A 24,422-nucleotide genomic window follows, 5' to 3' on the forward strand; every position below is an offset into this window, starting at 1 on the left:
GTACTCTCCGGTACTGCTGCTGCCTCTCTGTGTCCCAGTCTGTTTCTGGTGAAGTGTCCTCAGGTGTCAGGACTCCCATTTCCAGGTCAACAGGTAACTTACCAGGTCTCGCCCTCATTAGGTAAGCCGGGGTACAGTTGGTGGAACCTACCGGGATGTGATTGTATAGGTCCACCAGATCGGGCAACTTCTCAGGCCACAGACTGCGTTCTTCCAGGGGCAATGTTTTTAGAAGATCCATTACCACCTGGTTCATTTTTTCACAAAGTCCATTAGTTTGCGGATGGTAGGGTGTCGTCCTTATCTTCCGGCAGCCATACAGATTGCAGAATTCCTGGAAGACCTCCGCTTCAAAGGCAGGTCCCTGGTCCGTCAGCACTTGGTCCGGGTACCCGTGTGGACGGCAGAAGTGCTGCTGGAAGGCTCTAGCTGCTGTTTGAGCCGTTAAGTCCTTGACGGGGACGACAACCAAGAACCGGGAGTAATGATCCACGATGGTTAACGCGTAGACGTAGCCACTTCTGCTTGGGGTCAGTTTTACATGATCCAAGGCTACCAGTTCCAATGGTTGCCGGGTGACGATGGACTGCAGGGGAGTCTTCTGGCTGGCCCGGTCCTTCCTTCTCAGATTGCACGGGCCACAGTCTCTGCACCACTTCTCGATGGTTCCCCTCATGCCTACCCAGTGGAACCGCTCGCGCAGCAGGAACTCCAGCTTTTTCCACCCGAAGTGTCCAGCTCCGTCGTGGTATGCCTCCATCACCATGGCTGCGTCTCTTCGTGGCACCACTACTTGCCAGAGTAGTTCATGCGTCCGGGAGTTGACCATTCTGCGGCACAACTTCCCCTTGTAAAGGAATAGTCGACTCTTCTCCGCCCATAGTTGTTTGGCTTCCTCCGGAGCGTCTGGTTCAAGGCGAGCCTCCGGCCGAGTCAGCATCTCCTTCACCAGTCGGACGGCAGGGTCGCTGTCTTGCGTTTCCGCCCAGTTGTAGTGGGGTAAGGGGTTCAACGTAGCAGCCTGCTTACCCCTTACCCGGTGGGAATACTGGATAGTCCCATGACGGTGGAACGCAGGGAGTTCAACTTCTTCCAGTCCCTCCGGATCTTCTCCTTCGTCCGGCAGGTTGGGCATCCTGGACAGGGCATCCGCGTTAGTATTGGAGCGTCCTGCCCGGTATTTGATTGTGAACTCGTAGTTGGACAGACGGGCCATCCACCTCTGCTCCAGGGCACCGAGTCTTGCCGTGTCCAGGTGTGTCAACGGGTTGTTATCCGTGTATATGGTGAACCGGGAAGAAGCGAGGTAATGCCTAAAGCGCTCGGTGACTGCCCATACCACGGCCAGGAACTCTAGCTTAAATGAGCTGTAATTCTCGGGGTTCCTTTCGGTGGGTCGCAGTTTTCGGCTGGCATAGGAGATTACTCGTTCTCTCCCCTGCTGAATCTGGGACAGTACGGCTCCTAGCCCGATGTTACTGGCGTCGGTGTAGAGGATGAAGGGCTGGCTATAGTCCGGGTACGCCAAGATTTCATCCCCCGTGAGGGCCATCTTCAGCTGGCGGAAGGACTCTTCTTCTAGCTCTTCCCATTTGAAGGGCGGCTTCTGGTTCTTGGCCTTTCGGGACTGGCCTATCAGGAGGTCCTGCATAGGCGCTGCCTTTTTGGTGAAACCGGGAATAAACCTTCGGTAGTAGCCTACCAACCCTAGGAACTGCCGCACTTCTTTTACGCTGGAGGGGCTTGGCCATCCCTTAATTGCGGTGATCTTATCGGGGTCGGGAGCCACTCCGTCAGCGCTCACCACGTGTCCCAGGTATTGCACCTTTGGTTTCAGGAGGTGACACTTGGAGGGTTTCACCTTTAGGCCATAACTCGCCAGAGCTTCGAACACCTCCGCCAGGTGTTTCAGGTGGTCCTCATAAGTTTTGGAGTATACGATGACATCGTCCAGGTACAACAGGACCGTCTCGAAGTTTCTGTGGCCCAGACAGCACTCCATTAATCGTTGGAAGGTTCCTGGGGCGTTGCAGAGTCCGAACGGCATGCAGGTGAACTCGCTAAGTCCCATCGGGGTGGTGAATGCGGTCTTCTCCCGGTCCGCCTCTGCTACAGGAACCTGCCAGTACCCGCTAGTGAGATCCAAGGTAGAGAAGAAGTTAGCAGATCTTAAAGCAGCCAATGACTCCTCTATCCTTGGTAAGGGGTACGCATCCTTGTGTGTGATACGGTTGATTTTCCGGTAATCTACACACATCCTCATGGTGTTGTCTTTCTTTTTGACTAAAACTAGTGGGGCTGCCCAGGGGCTACAGCTATCCCGGATTACCCCAGCCTCCTTCATGTCTCTAAGCATCCCCTTGGCGTGTTGGTAATGTGCAGGGGGTACGGGTCGATACCTCTCTTTTATGGGAGGATGATCTCCCGTGGGGATGCAGTGTTCTACCCCCTTGACTCGCCCGAAGTCTAACGGGTGTTTACTAAACACTCTCTCATACTCTTGAACCACCCGATAGACTCCTTGTTTCTGATGTGAGGGAGTGGAATCAGTACCCAAATGTAGTTGCTGACACCAGTCCTCCATGTCTTTCTTAGAGCCGTTACCTTCCTCCGGGTGAGATGGAGGCAAGGGTTCCACAGATTGTATAGAATTTTGATTAGTGGTATATAATTTGGCTAGCGTGGCATACCGGGGCAGGTACACTTCCCTCTCCCCGATATTTATTATGCGAATGGGCACCCTCCCATGGCGTACATTGACCACCCCCCGTGCTGTCAAAATGGTGGGCCTACTGTCTGAGTAAACTGGTTCTACCATTGCCTGGTAATCTCTACCTCTCAGACCAATAGCTGCCCGGCACCAAATCATCATTTCACTTTTTGGGGGCATGGCAATAGGAAAAGGGTCACACATTCTTACGCTACCAATCTCACCGCCGGAGAGTTCCACTTGTTGCCGTTGCATCAGTGCCCGGATCTCTTTCTGGAGCACCCGCTGCTCGCCGGAGCTGGCGTTCTTGGCAACCTGCTGTAAAAGGAAAGTCACCTCTGCAAGACAATTTTCAATTACGTTAGTTCCTAGAGTTATTTTTGGGTGACTCTCATGTTTATCAATATCTACAATGATCAGTCCCTGTGCGGCCAGTTCGACCCTACCAATTTTGATGGTCACCTCTTTAAATCCGATCTGTGGCACGGGCTGACCATTGCTGGCGATGATACTCAAGTCGTCGTCGGGGTAGCGGGTAATATCCGAGTCATTCCAGTACTGCTTGAAGAGCACGTACGGGATGGTGGTGACCTGTGACCCGGTGTCCAGTAGGGCACTCATGGGAATGCCATCCAGTACCACAGGCAAGACTGGACGTCCTCCCACATATCTGTCGCGCCAGTTCGATGGGCCTGGTGATCTTTTTCCTGGGGGTTGGCCCTCTACCCCAGGTTGTGCCCGTTTAAAGAACAGTACCTTGCCACATGTCCGGGTTGATTGCAGCGGCGGCAGATGGGTCGTCCGTCCTCACTGTATCGGTCACTGGGTCTTCCTCTGGCCGGTGGGGTCCTCCTTGGTCGACGCCACGGGATGTCCTCCGGTCCGGATGCCAGCTGGATCTTCCCTGGGGTGGAAACCTGTAAAGACTGCACAGTTCGGGTTAACGCAGCAACGCTCTTAGCTAGCTCTTGGACCTGATGGTGTAGGTCTGGAGCCGGGTCATTGTCCAGAGCCTGCGCATCAGCTCCCACAGGCCCTGCTGACAAGGGCGCCGCCTCCTGGTAGTAAGTGGTAGTGGGGCGTCTGTGGGTCACAACGCCACCTGGTGCCGGTTCTCGGAGCACCCGGATGGCTCTGTCCTTGAACTGTGCAAAGTCCAGATGGGGATCCTGTAAGGCCATTGCCCGCAACTGGGTTCGGTGGGCATTGCAATATAAACCCTCTATAAATTGTTCAGTCAACAGCCTGTCCTCGTTTCCCACCCCATCAGGGTCGGTCTGCTTAATGGCCCTCAGGGCCTCTTGTAGGTTTAGTGCATAGTCCCTTATACTCTCATGCGCTCGCTGCTTGCACCCGTAGAATCTAAGCTTAATCTCGGCTGAGGTGCGGGTATCAAAGGTGTCCTTCAGCCGGGTTAGTATCCCTGCGACAGTCTTCCTCCCAGGTGGCCAGGATTTTACTTCCCTTTTGGCTGCCCCAGTTAGTTGGGCCACCAGGATGCTCACTTTTTGCTCTTCTGTGAGGGGGTACACCTGGAAGAGGCTATCCAGCTTTTCTCTAAAGTCATGCAGGGTATGTGACTCCCCTGAGTACTGGGGTAGCCAAGCTGCTCCCGGGATATAGGGCATGGTGAAGGGCATAACTGCAGCAGCGGTGGCGCTGGCGGGGGTTGAGGCAGCGAAGCTCTCTTCCGTATCCGACATCTTCCTCCCCCCTAGTGGACCGTGGCCTACCTTGCGATGATCCTCTTCCGTAGGCCGCGGCTCCGCAGTGGATCGTCAGGGTTGAGGACCTTCCGTCGCGCTCCTGTGACGTCGGCGTCTGCTGGGCTCCTTCCAGGACCTTACGCAACGTCCGGACGTGAGGCGGGGCTTCAGTTCTCGCGCGCTTTCGGAGTCCACGCCCCTCTTCTTCCCGCGCGGCGTCCTCAAGATGGCGTCCAATGGCGGGAAAACTCCACGGATGGCGGGAAGAAGGTCGAAGATGGCGGGAAAACTTCGCGGATGGCGGGAAGAAGGTAGAAGATGGCGCCGGATGGCGGGAAACCTTCACCACTGGTAAGTTTGAACAGTCTTTGCTTTTCAGGCACGCAGTACCCGGTGGTTGCGGGCACGAAATCCTGCCGACTACGCCAAAGTTGACGCGCCCCTGGGCCTGTGTCGCGCTGCGTTGCGCACGCGGGAGCCTACCCGGAGCCGGATCAGTGGAGGGTTGTAGTCTCGTGGCGGTGACCCGGTCCGTGCCCAGGGAGTCAAACTAGACGGCAGTCTATTAGTAGTAAATAGTTGATGACTACGCCACCCGTTGAGTGCAGCCAGGAAGCTGCTGCTGCAGGGCAGACCGCTGAGGCCGGTGGTAGGATTGTGCAGCGTGATAGTATAACCCCCAACGGGAGGGGTATGGCCTCAGGGCAGCCGACGTGGATGATGGGGGTAGCAGGAACCACTCAGAGACGGTACGGTGTAGTTCAGGGTCTTTACTGGTAACAACGACAGACCCTCCCGGAGTACTTGCTAGCAAACGGGGCCTGGTCAGTCTTTGAGCAGATGGGATCTCCCCTGGCCAGGCGTAGTTGTAGGCCTCCCCAACTGACTGTACTCTTCTGGCTACCTTGCTAGAAGCTGATGTAAGTAGCCCACGTCCCTGAGTGTACCGTGTGGTGCTCACCCGTATGGCCGGTGACTCGGGGCCTTCTAATGGCTTCCGCTCCACGATGGCGGTGCTGGTCCCACGCGTGTGACCGTGCCTTCGGGCTTCTGGGCCAGAGGACCTGAAATCCCCTGCCTGACGGATTCTGCTGCTGGGTAGGAGTTAGTCCCCACAGCCTCGGACTCCGGGTCCGGTAAAGAATCTTCTTAGTCAGGGCGAGCTCTGCAGCTGCCAGCCCCTGACTCCTTGTAACTCTGCTGTTTCCTATGCTGCTTCTTGTCTCCACTCTCCTTGTCTGACTCACCCTGCCTCAGCCCCGGGTTTATACAGGGGAAGTTCTTCCCCTCCCAAGACTGGGCAGGAGGTGTGGCATGCACAGGATCCCTGACCAAAGGACCTCCCACCTGCTCTCAGACATAACATTACATTACTGTGGAAAACCAGACCCCTGGGGTGCCACACACACATATACCGTACATACACACATATACTAAAATTTAAAAAGAGAAAACACAGGAGTTTGACAATAAATGACTTCACCCAACCAATAACCATGAGTGGAGAAAAAGGTTTTTTGTTATCGTTCATATTCTCTGAAACAAGGCCAAGAAAGGAAAAATTCTGCCGGGGTATGTAAACTTTTGAGCACAACTGTATACCATACATACACACACACATATACACATAAATACACACACACCATACATACACATACATATACCATACATACACAGATACACACACACACATACATACACACACAAAAACATATACAAGCACAAACACACACATACATAAACACACATATATACATACACAAATACAACTCTTCTATATCAAGCATTCAGATGAGCTGTGTAGTAGGTTGGCCACATAGTGCAGAGATCAGCTGGAGAGGGCTACAGAAACCACTGTGGGGGAGGGGGACACATCAGACAGGACTGATATTAGCCCCTGCTGCAGCCATGCTGCAGTGAGCCTCCTCCCCCAACTCTTCTCTGTGAGAAGTTGCTGCTGGAAGGAACAGTGGAGGGAGCAGAAGAGGAGCTGTAATTCCTGCTCTTCCTCCACTATTGTCCCCTGTGTGCTGTGCGGCCTGCCCCCTAACACTAACCATTGGGACGTGCCATGCAGGGTGACAGAGGCTGCAGCTAGTGAGCGCTCTTACCAGTCTGGTGGGGAAAAGCGTTCATTGGCCAGCGTCTCTCTCCCTGCATGACATCCCCCCTTTTTGACGACCTGAACTCTGTGCACTGCTCTCTCCCCGATTCTAGGTAATGGGTATCACAATGATTACGGGTGGGAGTGAGAGGGGCCCCGTGCTGCTTGACACCGGGCCCCTTTCACTTCCACCTGTAATGTTGACTGAGTGTCTCCACAGCGGCTGTGTGGGCGGCTGCTATATGTAGTATGCGCCTGCCTGCAAGGGCCCCTCTCCACCTCCGGGCCCCAGTGCAGTTATACCAGCTGCATGTCCACCCCTGGTAGTTATATTCTTGTGCACAGGGAGCAGTATTATAGTAGTTATATTCTTGTACATAGGAGCAGTATGATAGTAGTTATATTCTTGTACATAGGGGGCAGTATTATAGTAGTTGTATTCTTGTACATAGGGGCAGTATTATAGTAGTTATATTCTTATACATAGGGGGCAGTATTATAGTAGTTATATTCTTGTACATAGGGGCAGTATTATAGTAGTTTATATTCTTGTACATAGTAGCAGTATTATAGTATTTATATTCTTGTACATAGGAGCAGTATTATAGTAGTTATATTCTTGTACATAGAGGGCAGTATTATAGTAGTTATATTCTTGTACATAGGAGCAGTATTATAGTAGTTATATTCTTGTACATAGGAGCAGTATGATAGTAGTTATATTCTTGTACATAGGGGCAGTATGATAGTAGTTGTATTCTTGTACATAGGAGCAGTATTATAGAAGTTGTATTCTTGTACATAGGGGCAGTATATAGAAGTTGTATTCTTCTACATAGGGGCAGTATTATAGAAGTTGTATTCTTGTACATAGGGGCAGTATTATAGTAGTTGTATTCTTGTACATAGGGGCAGTATTATAGTAGTTGTATTCTTGTACATAGGGGCAGTGTTATAGTAGTTGTATTCTTGTACATAGGGACAGTATTATAGTAATTGCATTCTTGTACATAGGGGCAGTATTATAGTATTTATATTCTCGTACATACAGGGGCAGTATTATAGTAGTTATATTCTTGTACATAGGAGCAGTATTATAGAAGTTGTATTCTTGTACATAGGGGCAGTATTATAGAAGTTGTATTCTTCTACATAGGGGCAGTATTATAGAAGTTGTATTCTTGTACATAGGGGCAGTATTATAGTAGTTGTATTCTTGTACATAGGGACAGTATTATAGTAGTTGTATTCTTGTACATAGGGACAGTATTATAGTAGTTGTATTCTTGTACATAGGGGCAGTATTATAGTAGTTGTATTCTTGTACATAGGGGCAGTGTTATAGTAGTTGTATTCTTGTACATAGGGACAGTATTATAGTAATTGCATTCTTGTACATAGGGGCAGTATTATAGTATTTATATTCTCGTACATACAGGGGCAGTATTATAGTAGTTATATTCTTGTACATAGGAACAGTATTATAGTAGTTATATTCTTATAAGTAGGGAGCAGTAGGCAGTATTATAATAGTAGTATTCTTGTACATAGGGGCAATATTATAGTAGTTGTATTCTTGTACATACAGGGGCAGTATTATAGTAGTTGTATTCTTGTACATAGGGGGCAATATTATAGTAGTTGTATTCTTGTACATAGGGGCAGTATTATAGTAGTTATATTCTTGTACATAGGGGCAGTATTATACTAGTTATATTCTTGTACATAGGGGCAGTATTATAGTAGTTATATTTTTATACATGGGGCAGTATTATAGTAGTTATATTCCTGTACATAGGGGCCAGTATTATAGTAGTTATATTCTTATACCTAGGAGGCAATATTATAGTAGTTATATTCTTGTACATAGGGGGCAGTATTATAGTAGTTATATTATTGTACATAGGAGCAATATTATAGTAGTTATATTCTTGTACATAGGACCAGTATTACAGTAGTTATATGCTGTTTAGTGATGAGCGAGCACTAAAATGCTTGGGTGCTCGTTGCTCGGGTCGAGCACATTGGAATACTCGGTGCTCAACCCGAGCAACAAGCCCAATGTAAGTCTATGGGAAACTCGAGCATTTTTCAGGCAGCTCTCCCCGGTGGTCTGCGGAGGGCCTAAAAGTTGCCCAAATCGATGGAAACAGTGCTCAAATGACATGGGGACAGCATGGGGAAGACCCGTGGAAGCATTTCTGACTCGCAGGTCACTTCTGTCAACAACGTTGTCAGAAGTATTACGCCACTTTTACGGACTCACAATAAAACATACAAAAACGAAACCAAAAAGGATTTTCCTGGGAAATATGTTAAGGAACATCCTTTCCAGGGTAATGACTTGTATATAAAGCAAAATAAATAACCAAAAACAAAAATGCTCGTCCACACCTTGGGCTATGTTCACACGTAGCGTTTTTGATGCGTTTTACCACTTTTGCATTGCTTTCAACCGTGACAAATGCATTCACCAGGAAATGTCATTTTAACATTTTACAACCTTATCTGGCCATGTGGTGTGTGAGATATCATCAGGCACATCGTGTTTCATTTATGAAGGAGGGACTCTGAAAGTCTCAAAGCCTATTTTTATAGGGCCATCAGGCGGCCTTTACTATTCTTAAAGGACCAGCAGTCGGCCCTCACTTTTCTTAGAGAGCCATCAGCCAGCTATGTTTTATTGTTCCCATTACTGAAGAGTGGGTCTCCTATACTGTTATTGCGTATGCAGTGAGTGGCAGGGCTGCCCAAAATTTGGACGCACCCCAATACCACTTTGAAAATTTGGATGCACCCCAATACCCCTCTAATTGAAGAGACTTAGAGGAGGGCCTCCTGAAAACAATGTTCCCATTATTAGGAAGTGGGTCTCCCATTGTGTTTGCCTATGCAGTGACTGCAAGGGTTGCGAAAAATTTGGAGGCACTCCAATGCCCCTTGGAAGAGACGTGGAGGACAGAGGGCCTCCAGAAAACAATGTTCCCATTATTAGGAAGTGGGTCTCCCATTGTGTTTGCCTATGCAGTGAATACAAGGGTTGCCAAAAATTTGGAGGCACTCCAATGCCCCTTGGAAGAGAAGTAGAGGAGGGCCTCCTGAAAAAAAATGTTCCCATTATTAGGAAGCGGGTCTCCCTTTGTGCTTGCCTATGCAGTGAATGCAAGGGCCGCCAAAAATTGGGAGGCACTCCACTGCCCCTTGGAAGAGACGTGGAGGAGGGCCTCATAAAAAAATGTTCCCATTAGAAAGGAGCGGGCCTCCTATACTTGTAATGGCCATGCACTAAGTGTATGGGCTGACAAACATTTACCCCTGGGGGGGTTATACATGAACATACTGTATAATTCTTTTTTTTACGGGCATCATAAACACCCTTTAAAAAAATTATGTGGGTGTTGCATCACGACCACGGTCACCCTGGTGATATGGTGGTGGAGGATGAAGAGAAGGAGGAGGACAAGAGCAAATAGCCAAAATCAGGAAGCGTATACCCATGTGTGGGTGTGAGGTGGTGCATGGGAATACACCTCCCAAAAAAAGACACTGGATTTGAGTTTGTTACGCTGCTATCATTCGGTGGTGTTGAGAAGTCCGGCCCAATCCAGCCCTTGTTCATTTTTATAAGAGTCAGCCGGTCAGCATTTTCAGTTGACAGGCGGATGCGCTTATCAGTTATAATTCCACCAGCGGCACTAAAAACCCGCTCTGATAAAACGCTGGCGGCAGGTCAGGCCAGGACCTCCAAGGCATAGAAAGCCAGTTCATTCCATGTATCCAGCTTGGATACCCAATAATTATAAGGCACAGAGGAATCACGGAGGACGTTGGTACGGTCGGCAAGGTACTCCCTCACCATCTTCCCAAACTTTGCACTCCTTGTGAGAGTACCCCGCGCCTCAGGGCCTGTGCAATGGGAGGGACTGAGAAAATTCTCCCAGAACTTTGACAGTGTTCTCCTGCCTCTGCTGGATTGAAGTTGTGTCTCTCTCGCCTGTACTCCTTGGTTGTCCAATGAACTTTGACCTCTGCCGACAGCGTTTTCAGATGGGAATTTTTTTTAATAGTTCCGCAACAAGGGCCTTCTGGTACAGCTCGATTTTTGTAGACCTGTCCACCTCGGGAATAAGAGATATAAAGTTCTCGTTGTAGCGTGGGTCTAGAAGTGTCACCAACCAGTAATGACTGTCACACAAAATTTTGAGAATGCGAGGGTCATGGGAAAGGCAGCGTAACATAAACTCAGCCATGCGTGCCAGACTGCTAACAGGCAAGAATTCCGTGTCCTCACCGAGAGGATGACTGACCACGCTCTCCTCCTCTGTCTGCTGGCCATCCACGCTGAACAGACGGTATGACAGCTGTGCAGGTAATACGGTCTATAGCGCATGAAATTAGCTCCTGTTCTTCCTCCTCCTTCTCCACTTCCTCATTGTCACCCAATCCACGTTGGGATGAGATGAGGCTTGGCTGTGTGTAATCACCCTGTATGGTTCCTTGCTCCATCTCATCGTGCTCCGCCTGCAATGCATCCTCTTTGATTGTGAGCAGAGAGCATTTCAGAAGACAGAGAAGTGGGATAATTATGGCGTCATCGCCGCTCACCATCTAGGTGGAGTCCTCAAAGTTTTGGAGGATGGTACATATGTCTGACATCCATGTCCACTCCTGAGGTCTTATGTGTGGAGTCTGAACTGAATACCGATGGCCTTGTTGATGCTGGTACTCAACAACTGCCCTCTTCTGCTCACAAATCCTTCCCAACATCTGCAGTGTAGAGTTCCAACGCGTGGGGACATCACACACCAGTCTGTGCGCCCGAAGCTGCAAACGCTGCTGAAACATTGCAAGGGCGGCGGAAGCTGTAGCTGACTTTCTAAAATGGGCACACAGGCGGCGTACTTTAACAAGCAGATCCGGCAGCTCCGGGTAGGATTTGAGAAACCGCTGAACCACAAGGTTAAGCACATGGGCCAGGCATGGTACGTGTGCGAGCTCGCCTCACCTCAGAGCTGCCACCAGGTTCCGGCCATTGTCACACACGGCCATGCCTGGCTGTAGGTTCAGCGGTGTGAGCCACATCTCTGCCTGCTCTTTCAGAGCTGTCCACAACTCTTCAGCATTGTGTGGTTTGTCACCTAAGCATATTCGCTTCAGCACAGCCTGTTGCCGCTTGGCCGAGGCAGTGCTGCAGTGCTTCCAGCTTGTGACTGATGTGGTCATTTCGGAGATGGAGGCTGAAGAGGGGGAGGATGCTGAGGAGGATGAGGTGCAGGAGCTGTAGACCATGGGGGCAACCCTGATTGACCTAGGGCCCACAATCCTTGGCGTCGTGGGGACGTGTTCCGTCCCAAGGTCCGACTGGGTCCCGGCTTCCACTATGTTAACCCAGTGTGCCGTCAGCGAGATGTACCATCCCTGCCCACAAGCACTTGTCCACGTGTCGCGGTTAGGTGGACTTTCCCGCTAACTGCGTTGTTGAGGGCACGGCTAATGTTTTAAGACACGTGCTTGTATAATGCGGGAACGGCACACCGGGAGAAATAGTGGCGGCTGGGGACAGAGTACCGAGGGACGGCCGCCGCCATCAGGTTGCGGAATGCTTCCCTCGCCACGAGCCTAAAAGGCAACATTTCGAGCGCAAGCAGTCGTGAATTGTGAGAATTTAGTAGTGTGGCCTGTGGGGCGTTGGCTGCATATTTGCGCTTGCGTTCCAAGGACTGGGGTATGGACAACTGAACGCTGCACTGGGACAAGGACGTGGACATGCTACCTGATGCTGCTACTTGAGAGTGTGCAACGACAGGTGCAGGGCAGGAGGCATCTTCGCATGCACCATGGACAGGGGATTGGCTTGCATGCAAACAGCGGAAGAAGCAATGGTGCCACCCTCAGACACTGTTCCTGGACCCTGGGGTTCGGCCCACAAAGTCGGGTGCTTTGCTGCCATGTGCCTGATCATGCTGGTGGTTGTCAGGCTGCTAGTTTTGCCACTCCTGCTAATGCTGGCCTGGCAGGTGGTGCAAATGGCCTTTTTGGGGTTAACGGCAGAGTCTTTAAAAAACAACCAAACTCCGGAAGACCTAACAGTTGTTCTGGCAACTTGCTTCGTGTTGGTGTTACGGGGAACAGTTGCCTGCCTTCTGTCTGTGGCCACCACACTGCTTCTTCCTGCCTGTTGGGGCGCTCTGCCTCCCTCCCCCTGTGTGCTGCTGTCCTCGCTCTGCATGTCCTCGGGCCAGGTTGGGTCAGTTACTATATCATCCACCGCCTCGTCTTCCACTTCCGCACCCTGGTCCTCCTCCTGACTTTCTGGCAATTGTGTCTCATCATCGTCCACCTCTTATGACACTTTCCCACCGTTGCCTTCGTGTGACCGTTGCTGCTCAAATATTTGGGCATCGCTATGCGATGCTTCAAGTGAACCGGGCGAGAGGCCCGAATCTATAAATGGAAAAGTGAACAGCTCTTCAGAGTGTCCAAGTGTGGGATCAGTTGTCTCTGGGTACTCGGCATGGTGGGAAGAAGGAGGATCAGGGTGAGGAATATGTGGTCCAGACTCACGGCTACTGAGACTTGAACGTGTGGAAGACAGGGTGGTGGTGGTGGTGACTAAGTGACTGGAAGCATTATCCTCTATCCAGCCAACAACCTTTTGACACTGCTCTGGGTTTAATAGTGGTGTGCTGCGGTCCCCTAGGAATTGGGACAGGAAGGTTGGGTGAGAAGATGTGGGTGTTTTTTGTGGCACAATTTCAGCTTGCCCACGGCCTTGGCCTCAGCCTCTGCATGCACCATCACCATCACGTACAGTTCCCCATCCCCTGCCACACGCCTTGCCCATTTTAAATGGAGGACAATATCTTCCACGCTCACTACAAATGACTGAATTTGGAGTGAAGTTGTATGTAATCCGTGTGATGGAGAAACCACAGTTTTAAATACCTGGCCTGTAGGTAACTATTTTTAACAGCAAACTGGTGTCAATTGCTTCACTGACACAATGCAACAAATTTTTAATGGAGGTCAGAAATGGCAGTATTTTCTGAAAACGTATATGTGATCCGTGTGATGGAGAAAACAGAGTTTTAAATACCTGGCGTGTAGGTAACTATTTTGAATAGCAAACCGGTGTCAAAAACTTTGCTGACACAGTGAAAAAAAATTTGAATGGAGGCCAAAAATGGCAGTATTTTCAGCGCAAGTATATGTGATCCATGTAACGGACAAACCACAGTTTTAAATAGCTGGATTTTTAGCGCTGTAATATGGAAAGGACCTGGCTGTATTCTGCAGTGCCAACAAGCAAATGGCGCAGAAAAACGGTGTTCTCTGGATTGCTTTTTAAGCAAATAATGATTAAGATCCCAAAAAAATTATTCTTGACCCCTGAGACCTGGGCCTATTTCTAGAAATATCTAACAGCAGCAGAAGGCAGAACTGGAATGGAGCCTCTTGTGCTATATGCACTGCAGTCTGCTATATACACTGCCTGTCTGATATCTCTGCAGACGGATTAGTCCTCAGAAGGACTGTTTGTTGAGATGGATATGTGTAATGTGCTTGTTTTCTCCCTACACTACCTAATACACAAGCAAATCTCTCCCTAGCTCAGCAGCACCTCTCCCTACACTGTCTGATTCCGGAGTGACTGTGACGAGCATGGCGGCACCAGGTCTGATATAGACCCGATGACGCTGTGCGGCCAGCCAATCACTGTAATGCCACAACCAACATGGCTGCGACATTACAATGAGTGGCAGGCAATCCCTGCATGTTGATTGGCGCTCTAAAGAGCACCAAACATGCAGGGAGGAGACCCGAGCACCCGCCTGAGCATCTCGCAAGTACTCGGCGAGCGCTGAACATCTCGAGTACTAAGATGATCGGGCGAGTACCGAGTACTTGCGAGTATGCTCGCTCATCACTAATGCTGTTACATAGAGGGCAGTATTATAGTAGTTATATTCTTGTACATAGTGGACAGTATTATAGTAGTTATATTATTGTACATAGGGGGCAGTATTAGAGTAGTTTTATTCTTGTACATAGGGGGCAGTATTATAGTAGTTATATTCTTGTACATAGTGGACAGTATTATAGTAGTTATATTATTGTACATAGGGGGCAGTATTAGAGTAGTTTTATTCTTGTACATAGGGGGCAGTATTATAGTAGTTATATTCTTGTACATAGGGGGCAGTATTATAGTGGTTATATTCTTGTACATAGGAGCAGTATTATAGTAGCTATATTATTGTACATAGGGGGCAGTATTATAGTAGTTATATTCTTGTGCATAGGGGGCAGTATTATAGTAGTTATATTCTTGTACATAGGGGGCAGTATTATAGTAGTTATATTCTTGTACATAGGAGCAGTATTATAGTAGTTATATTCTTGTACATAGGAGCAGTATTATAGTAGTTATATTCTTGTACATAGGGGGCAGTATTATAGTAGTTATATTCTTGTGCATAGGGGGCAGTATTATAGTAGTTATATTCTTGTACATATGAGCAGTATTATAGTAGTTATATTCTTGTACATAGGGGGCAGTATTATAGTAGTTATATTCTTGTACATAGGAGCAGTATTATAGTAGTTATATTCTTGTACATAGGGGCAGTATTATAGTAGTTATATTCTTGTACATAGGGGGCAGCATTATAGTAGTTATAGTCTTGTACATAGGGGCAGTATTATAGTAGTTATATTCTTGTACATATGAGCAGTATTATAGTAGTTATATTCTTGTGCATAGGGGGCAGTATTATAGTAGTTATATTCTTGTACATATGAGCAGTATTATAGTAGTTATATTCTTGTACATAGGGGGCAGTATTATAGTAGTTATATTCTTGCACATAGGGGGCAGTATTATAGTAGTTATATTCTTGTACATAGGGGCAGTATTATAGTAGTTATATTCTTGTACATAGGGGGCAGTATTATAGTAGTTATAGTCTTGTACATAGGGGGCAGTATTATGTAGTTAAAGACGACCTTGTCTATTATGATACATGTAGGTTAGACTCCTCGTTGCCACAAGCAGTCGTTGAGAAAAGAAAAATAATGTACAGAAAAGATTAATGTTTTGCCATAGCAAATTCTCACACTGCCTTCCATAGGACTATGGATATTCCTATCCCTCGTGTAGATTATCAGGTGGTATATTGCTGCTGTCTAGCAATAAATATGGATTGGGTTGAGAAGGATCAGGAGAGTTATAACTATTACCTTGTCATGTTGGAGTGACACATGTCTCCTGCAGTTACTGGTGCAGGACTATAAATAGTATTCATTTGTCTGAGTGACAAGGACGGTGAGATGTGAGACACGGAATATAAAGCACGGAGGTAAATGTGACACCTGAAGAGCGGTCCCATAGGACAGCAGTCAATCCACGTAGGTTTATTATATATATATATGTTATGAAAAGCAATTTCCTAGTTTTAGCTATTAAAAGATTTGTCCAATAATTTTTTTTAAGAAATGTCCAAAAAGTAGGAGATGCATTAAACAGCAAAAGATAAAGCCAATCAGTGACCTCAGAGCTGATGATCGGCAGCAGGGGTGGCACGTCACTGCTGAGGCTGCAGCCGATCACCTGACTGTAGCTGGAATGTCAGCAATGACTGGTGAGGTCTCCAAGGCTAGGAATAGGGGATAACTATCAATCCTTAAAGTGCCTATGGCATCTGAGCAGGTGGGCAACCCTTGTGCCACCACACAAGCACTGCGGTGTTAAAATCATGAGGTGCCTATAGGTTTGATAGAAGAGGGGGGGCCTAATAAAGGCTTGAAGGTTATGTTTTAATAGAACTGGGGGGGCCTAATAAAGGCTTGAAGGTTTTGTTTTTTTACTTTTTTATCTTTATGGCCTGGCCTCATCAGCTTCTTATTGATAGATGTAGCATGCGGCAATGCACAATATTGCGATCTGTCATACCACCAATCACATGGTCACGTCCCTGATTGAGACTTGAAAATTATATAATCTTCATTTAAACTATCTTTTTCAAAGTATAGAAAAATAAAGTAAAGAAAAAAAGAAAAAAAAATCTTCAGTTTTCTGTACAAAGTGCTTCATTACATAAAAAGTCTGCATGATTGACATCTCCACAACTATAAAAAAATCATTCTATAAAGCCAGCTAATTATTTGTCCTGCAAGGTAAAAGACGTCAAGAAGACAAGCTATGTAACATGCAAGAATACCTGCTGTTACTCACCTTTGCTCCCAAACAAAGGAATAAAAAGTAAGGTTCTATGTACCCCACAAAGGCACCAATAAAAAGCCCACCTTGCTACAAAAAAAAACAAATAAATGAGCCAGACTATAAGCTGGCATACATGCAAAGTATACGAGCGTGTTCACATTTCACAGACAAAACTCAAGAAAAAAAAACAAAAATGAGCATATACCCTACAGCAGTTAAATAGTAATAGCTCACGTAAATAACATAGGGTATTTAGTTAACGCTATTTTGATTTAAAAAAAAAAAAGCATAAAAACCATCACACCGCAACAAGGTGTACCCATCGTGAGTCATCATACAGCTCTGTTGTCTGAAAAATTAATAATTATGGCTTAATAAAACACGTGATTTTTAGTTTTTTGCGCAGTTATTAAAATAAATGAATCACCCTGTCCTCAATGTCCTGAGTAGCTGTGTCCTTGGAGTAAGAAACAGATTGATTTACAAACATTTTTCACCACTAGGTGGCACCATTCTGGGGCTCAGGTGCTTAGGACAAGCTTTCAATATACAGACATCTACTAGTCCACTCTTCTGTATGATGCGCTTATAAATTGCCTTTTAGTGTATGAGCGGAATGCTCTCCTTACCTTGCAATGGATGTGAAGAGCATTGCTGCTCCCCGATGTCCTCTTTCTGTAAGCACTTACATTCTTTTTCTTTCTTTTTCTTTCTATGGAAATCATCCAAAGACAGAGAATGTTACTCTTGCCTGCAGCGTTCATATTTTACAGTTTGATACACAGCCCTATGCTGCACATAAAGCCTTATGTAATAGTAAAGCTTTCCTGCTGTGCTCAGGGGGCATCTGCTGATAAAAAGCACATCCCCAATGACGGACTAGGGGTTAATGGGAGCTGTACCTAGGAGCAGTATTATAGTAGCTATATTCTTGTATATAGGGGCAGTATTATAGTAGCTATATTCTTGTACATAGGGGGCAGTATTATAGTAGTTATATTCTTGTAGATTGGGGCAGTATTATAGTAGTTATATTCTTGTAGATAGGGGCAGTATTATAGTAGTTATATTCTTGTACATAGGGGGCAGTATTATAGTAGTTATATTCTTGTACATAGGGAGCAGTATTATAGTAGTTATATTCTTGCACACAGGGGCAGTATTATAGTAGTTATATTATTGTACATAGGGGGCAGTATTATAGTAGTTATATTCTTGTACATAGGGGGCAGTATTATAGTAGTTATATTCTTGTACATAGGGGGCAGTATTATAGTAGTTATATTCTTGTACATAGGGGGCAGTATTATAGTAGTTATATTCTTGTACATAGGGGGCAGTATTATAGTAGTTATATTCTTGTACATAGGGGGCAGTATTATAGTAGTTATATCCTTGTACACAGGGGGCAGTATTATAGTAGTTATATTCTTGTAGATAGGGGCAGTATTATAGTAGTTATATTCTTGTAGATAGGGGCAGTATTATAGTAGCTATATTCTTGTAGATAGGGGCAGTATTATAGTAGTTATATTCTTGTCCATAGGAGAGGATAGACGTGTGCTTGAGAGCTCTCAGCATGGCGGAGGCTTCTGACCCAGGTGGAGGGGAGGGGAGCTGGGCTGATGATCCAGGGAAAGCCCCTGGTCTGGAGTCTGGCCTGCAGCATGCACCTGATGGTAATGGAAAGCTGGAGATGGTGGCTGGTGACTCTTCTAAACCTGCTTGTTATGTTGGAGGATTAAATCCTAAAGTTACAAGGCAGAGTATATTTAAGCTGGAATTGCATATCAGCAAACTAAAAGAAGAAATTAAGAAAGAGACTGATCCTAAGGTAAAGCTGATGAAGTGCGAGTGTCTGGATGATTGCAGCCGAGAGCTGCTGATCAGGAAAGAAAAACTGGAGAAAGGTTTAAACTCTGTGTCCAGAAAGGAGACTTGGGCTAAAGAGAAAGAAAAAGAATCCAGAGCGCAGACTGTGAGCAGAAAACGCTTTATTGGGAATAAGGACATTAAATATAAAACTGTGTACAGCATTGTGGAGCAAGGAAGCCCAGTGAGAAGTGCAGCACTGATATCAGGGGCACAATGTGAGGGGTCCGAGACACCAGAAAGTGCTGCAGAGGAAAGTGTGCCAGCAAACGAGGGGTTAACTGCAGTGACCTCTCTATGCAGCAATGAAGTGAGCTCAGCTGCTGAGAGTGAGAAAGAAAGTGCACCCTGTACTGATACTGTGAGTGAGACCCCCCTCAGCGCTGTGAGTGAGACCCCGCTCACTGGTGCTAGTGAATGTCTGTCTGCAACAGATAATACAAATATTATAATGGACTCTGAACCCTCCATGTCAGTGAATGGAGACAATACTGTGCAGCAATCAGTGGTGATGGACTCTATGTCATGTATGTCAGCGGATGGAGACCACACTGCAGTGGTAATGGACTCTCAACCCTCCATGTCAGTGAATAGAGACAATACTGTGCAACCATCAGTAGTAGATCTGGGTGTTGTTGCAGCACAGTCAGGTGTCAGTAATCATGGAGCTAGGGAGATCTCCAGCACTAATCCTCCAGCAGCGGTGGAGATCTCCAGCACTGATCCACCTGCGGCTGGTGAAAGCTCCGGCACTGACCCATCTGCGGCTGGTGAAAGCTCCGGCACTGACCCATCTGCTGACCATCAGTTCAGGAGACTGTTCTCTAATGTCACCAGACCAGTGAACCCCCCGCCTCAGAGGAGAAACGCAGTCAGGATAAAATACACAGGACCAGAGGAGAACATCCCATCCAGAATTTACATTGGGAAAGTTCTCCTAAAAGACTTCATGAAGTTCAATGCGTCTGAGGTCTACGCTCTGATCCATATCCCATCCAGCAGGATCTATGACATCAGCTTTAAGCTCCAGTGCGATCTGGATTTGTTCTGGAACATCTATAATGACACCAGAGAAGATGAGATCTGGGATCACCTCCATTGTATCCAGCTGTCTAAGCCGCAGGAGATAACGGCCACTGTCCTGTTCCAGTCTGAGGTGGTGGCGGTGGCGGATCTGCAGCACTGGCTGAACCGGCAGTGCATAGTGAGAAGTCATCCTGACAAGATCTATGATGAGGAGCAGATATGGAATGGAGGATATACAGTGAAAATCCAGCTGATACAAGAGAGCGGTGTGACCAGACATCTGCCGCACTCCTTCTACCTGGGCTCAGAGAGGGGGATCTGCTACTACCCTGGTCAGCCACGTCTGTGCCATAGATGTGGGGGCCGGCATCTCGCCATAAACTGCTCTCGTATCACATGCTCATTATGTGGACAGTCAGGTCATACAAAGGACAAATGCACAGGACCCGTCATCTGTAATCTGTGCTCAGAACCAGGGCATACGTTCCGGGATTGCCGGCATGCAGAACATAATAAATATAATGGCCAGACCTCCTCAGAAGTTATTCAGGAAGATGTCACCAGAGGTTCTGATGTCCCAGAAGCTGGTATGGATGAGGACAGAAGTCACAGTATCAGTGAACCTGCTCCAGAGTCTGAGGTACTAACGGATGCTGCACTACTAGGACCACCAGCCACTGAAGAACCACCTAAAGGCCCACCAGCCACTAAAGAAAGACCTAAACCGCCATCAGCCAATATAATAAGACCTAAGCTTCGATCAGCCACTAAAGTAGGGCCTAAAACGCCAGTTGTTAAAGAGAGGCCTAAGGTGTCCAGAAAGCCTGCCACCAAACCATCCAAACATCAGCCCAGTACATCTGTGGAAGCAGTTAGTCCGCCTGCACTGTCCAGTGTGGATGAGGAAGGGAAAAAATGCATCTGTGGATCCCACCAGAAAAGTCACAACAGTACAGAAAACCTCTGAGCCTCCAGTGCTGGCGATAAGTCCTGGACGTTACAATGTGCTGGGAGAAGACCAAGATGAAGAGTCACAAATGGAGCAAAGTCCTTCATGCGTCCTCGAAAACGTCTCTGATGAGGGGGATCCTGACCCTCCCGTGTCCACAAAGAGATGGGGCACTACAGGTGACAGCAGTGGAAGGAGGAAGAAGACCAAAAAGTCTAAGTGATCAGGATGCGGCTGAGAATAAACTCCATTAATGTGAACAGTGTGAGGACTGCGAGCCGGCGGCAGGCGATTTACCAGCGTCTGTCTGACGAGAGATCTGACGTCTTCTTCTTGCAGGAGACGTATTTGAAGAGCAATGCTCATGTGTATGCAGCCAAGAGAGACTGGAGACTTGGGCCGTCATACTGGTCCTTCGGCCTGGAGAGAAATGACGGTGTGGGGGTCCTCTTTAATACCATGAATGTCCAGGTGGACAGAGTCCTGGAGATCTGTCCGGGTCGCTGTCTGATGCTGGACTTTACATTGGACTCCATCCATTATAGAGCGATAAACATTTATGCTCCGCAGACCAGGAAAGAGCGGAGGGAACTATTTGACCACATGAAACCATATTGCTTTACATCTAAAGTATTTATATTGTGTGGGGACTTTAATAATGTGTCCTGTAATGTGGACAGATCCAGCAGTCATAAGCAACTAAGATATGATGAGACGTTCCTTAATAATATAGTCCAGCAGGCCCACCTAGTAGACCCCTATGGGTCTCATCATACCAGTAAGACGTACACTTACCATAAGGGTGGTAATGCCAGTAGGATAGACCGGGTGTATATAAAGAGGGAGGTGAGATGCTCTCAGTACAGGATCAGCCCCCTGGAGTATTCGGACCATTGTATGGTGAGTGTGACGCTGGATCTGGCCCAAGCCGTGGTCTGTGGAAAGGGGTACTGGAAGGTGAACAGCTCCGTGGTCCAAGATCCTCGGTTCAGAGAGGCCTTCACCACATTCTATAATGAACGTAGGACCACCCAGTGTATGTGTGATGACACAGCTGAGTGGTGGGAGATCATGAAGAGTGACATCAAGCAGTTTATTATACGAGCAGCCAGGAGACGTAGTAATATGGATTATATGAGATACACAGCCCTGAGACTGCACCTCAGCCGGCTATACAGCAGGATGAATGGTGGTGAGGAGGTGGACGGACGGAGCGTCAGCCATATAAAGCAGCGGATGAGGGAGCTGCAGTACGATCGCCTCAAGTCTCTCAAGGCGGAGGGACAGTTTGATAGTTGGGGCGTCCATAACCCAGATCCCTTTATTGCCTGTAAGAACAGGGTTAGTAAGAAGCTGATCACTGGCTTGTTAGATGAGAATGGGGTGGAGCAGTCAGAGCCGGAGAAAGTCCACAGGATCATTGGGGATTATTATAGAGATCTGTATAAAGGGGCTCATATTAATAAGGATGACATTAAAGCTTATCTGAAGGGGGTGTCCCTACCAACGTTAGACCTGGTGCAGGCAGATAGTATGGCCGATCCCATAACTGAGGATGAGGTGAAGAGGAGCATTGACTCCTTAAAGGCCAACAAGAGCCCAGGACTGGACGGCCTGACCAGCGAGTTTTACAAAGAGTTCAGGGACTTGTTGGCTCCGGACCTGGTGCAGGTCTATAATGATTGCCTCTCTGCAGGGAAGCTCCTACAGTCCCAGTATAGATCTGTTCTGGTTCTCTTAGCAAAGAAGGGAAATCTAAAAGATGTAAAGAACTGGCGTCCACTGTCTTTGCTAAACACTGACTATAAAATCCTGGCCAAGATCTTGTATTATCGGCTGAGTGAGGTGGCGGGTGAGCTGATCATCGCCAACCAGACGTGTGGTGTGAAGGGTCGGACGATAGAGGACTCATTGCTGCTGGTGAGAGAAGCTGTGACGTACATTAAGCAGCACAATGTGGGGGCGTATATTGTGGGCTTAGACCAGAGTAAAGCCTTTGATAGAGTCCATCATGACTACTTGTACCAGGTGTTGTTACACTATGGCCTCCCGGTGCGGTTTGTGCAGTGGCTACAGGTTGTGTATAAGGAGGCTGTAAGCCTGCCGCTGATTAATGGTCACTTGGCTGAGCCCTTCAGGATCATGTCAGGGGTGAGGCAGGGCTGTCCTCTCAGCCCATTGTTGTATGTCTTTAGTCTGGATCCTTTCCTCAGAAAAGTGCAGGATCATAGAGGTTTCACAGGGCTGAGGTGTTGCCTGCAGAGTACAGTAGAGGATGTAAAGTTCTGCGCCTATGCGGATGACGTGTCGGTGGTGGTGTCTTCTAGAGAAGACTGTACGGCTCTACAGCAGGAGATGACAGCCTTCTCCAATGTGTCTAACTCCTCTGTGAACATGGAGAAGAGCGAGGCATTGTGGTTGGGGGGTGAGAGTGATGTCTTCTCTGTGCCCTTCAGAACAGTTCAGGATCAGATAAAGATTTTGGGAGTAGTGTTTGGAGCTGTAGATGATGGGAAGGTGAACTGGGAGGAGAAGCTGGTGGTGTGTGAGCAGAAGGTGCAGAGCTGGAGACACTGGAAGCTGACGTATCTGGAGAAGGTCCGCCTGCTGAAGACCTTCCTGCTCCCGCTCTTCCTCTATATCAGTGTGGTGTTCCCGGTGCCCGATGTGTTACTCCCCAGACTTACCAATGTCTTCTTTCACTTCTTGTGGGGTAACAGAGTGAATGTGGTCAGGAGAAACATTGTCTATCTCCCCCCATAAGGAAGGTGGTCTCTCCATGCCCTGTCCTGAGCTCTTCTTTAATCTCATGTTTCTTATGAAGAATTTCTCTTTTTGTAAGAATTCAGAGAAGACGCCATGGTCTTGTTTGTTTAAGGGCCAGATCCAGCAGTTTGTGTCCGTGTGGTCGGTAGGGGACCCCATCAAGAGAATCTCAGGCCGACTAAAGAATAATGTTTCTTGGTATGGTGTCCATGTAATAAGTAAGGTTATTAGATGGAGGATCCTGTATGAGGACGTCAGGCAGTTCAGTAGGAAGGAGCTGTATAAGAACGTGCTGTCATCTCACTTTAGTGTCCATGTTCAATTGAGGGGCGCCCCAAGTCTAGATGTAAAACAGGCTGCAAAAAACGTACTAGATCCCAGAATTCCCCCTCATATGAGAGATGTGGCGTGGCTGGGGCTCCATGGTAAGATGTACGTCAGAGACAACCTAAAGTGAAGGAATGTATCAGACAGATCCTGTCCTAGAGAAGAGTGTCCCCGTATACAGGAGACCATGGAGCATCTGCTTCTAGAGTGTCCCTTCAGTATGCAGGTATGGGAGTGTGTGTTCTTGTCCCTAAAGTTACCGCACCTGGTGGGACAGTCGTATGGTCAGCTGCTGTACGGAGACTTCCAGCCTGAGCTCAGGGCGTATAACCGAAGCTCACTGTATGTAATAAATGTGGTGACCATCTATCATCTGTGGTGTGCACGGTGCTGCCTGCTCATCAATAAGGAGGTCCTGTCCTGTGATAGTGTCAGGTATAAGATCCTGGAAAGTCTCAAGTCAGTGTATAAGAAGGACATAAAGATTAACTCAGGTAATGTGAACTGGAGGAACATTCATGTGGCGGGATTTATCAATGTTATCTAATATTATTGTGTAAGTGATGTAACAACACAGTATTTATTTTCTTTAATATTTATTATTTTGTGATTTTAATGTAATTATTCTGTAATATTTGGTTGTACGTTTTAAATAAAAAGATCATTATAGTAGTTAAATTCTTATACATAGGGGGCAGTATTATAGTAGTTATATTCTTGTACATAGGAGCAGTATTATA

General features: G+C 47.3%; 1 protein-coding gene and 1 long non-coding RNA gene across 8 annotated transcripts in view; one reads left to right on the forward strand and one right to left on the reverse strand.

The window, feature by feature from the left end:
* Positions 1-24,422, forward strand: part of LOC141157496 (G-protein coupled receptor 22-like) — a 207,592-nt gene that overhangs the window by 148,090 nt on the left and 35,080 nt on the right. The window lies entirely within an intron of this gene.
* Positions 1-24,422, reverse strand: part of LOC141157497 (uncharacterized) — a 270,846-nt gene that overhangs the window by 145,408 nt on the left and 101,016 nt on the right. For 3 of the 4 annotated variants that reach the window (XR_012247799.1, XR_012247798.1, XR_012247802.1), the window contains one exon: positions 17,372-17,454. The exons of the other annotated variant lie outside the window; for it this stretch is intronic. This is a non-coding gene — a long non-coding RNA (uncharacterized lncRNA). The remainder of the gene's footprint in view (positions 1-17,371; positions 17,455-24,422) is intronic. 4 annotated transcript variants of the gene reach the window in all.

The sequence above is a fragment of the Phyllobates terribilis genome, unplaced genomic scaffold (assembly GCF_046119375.1).
Source record: "Phyllobates terribilis strain yellow unplaced genomic scaffold, ASM4611937v1 Scaffold_8__6_contigs__length_399053987, whole genome shotgun sequence".
Lineage (NCBI taxonomy): Eukaryota > Metazoa > Chordata > Amphibia > Anura > Dendrobatidae > Phyllobates > Phyllobates terribilis.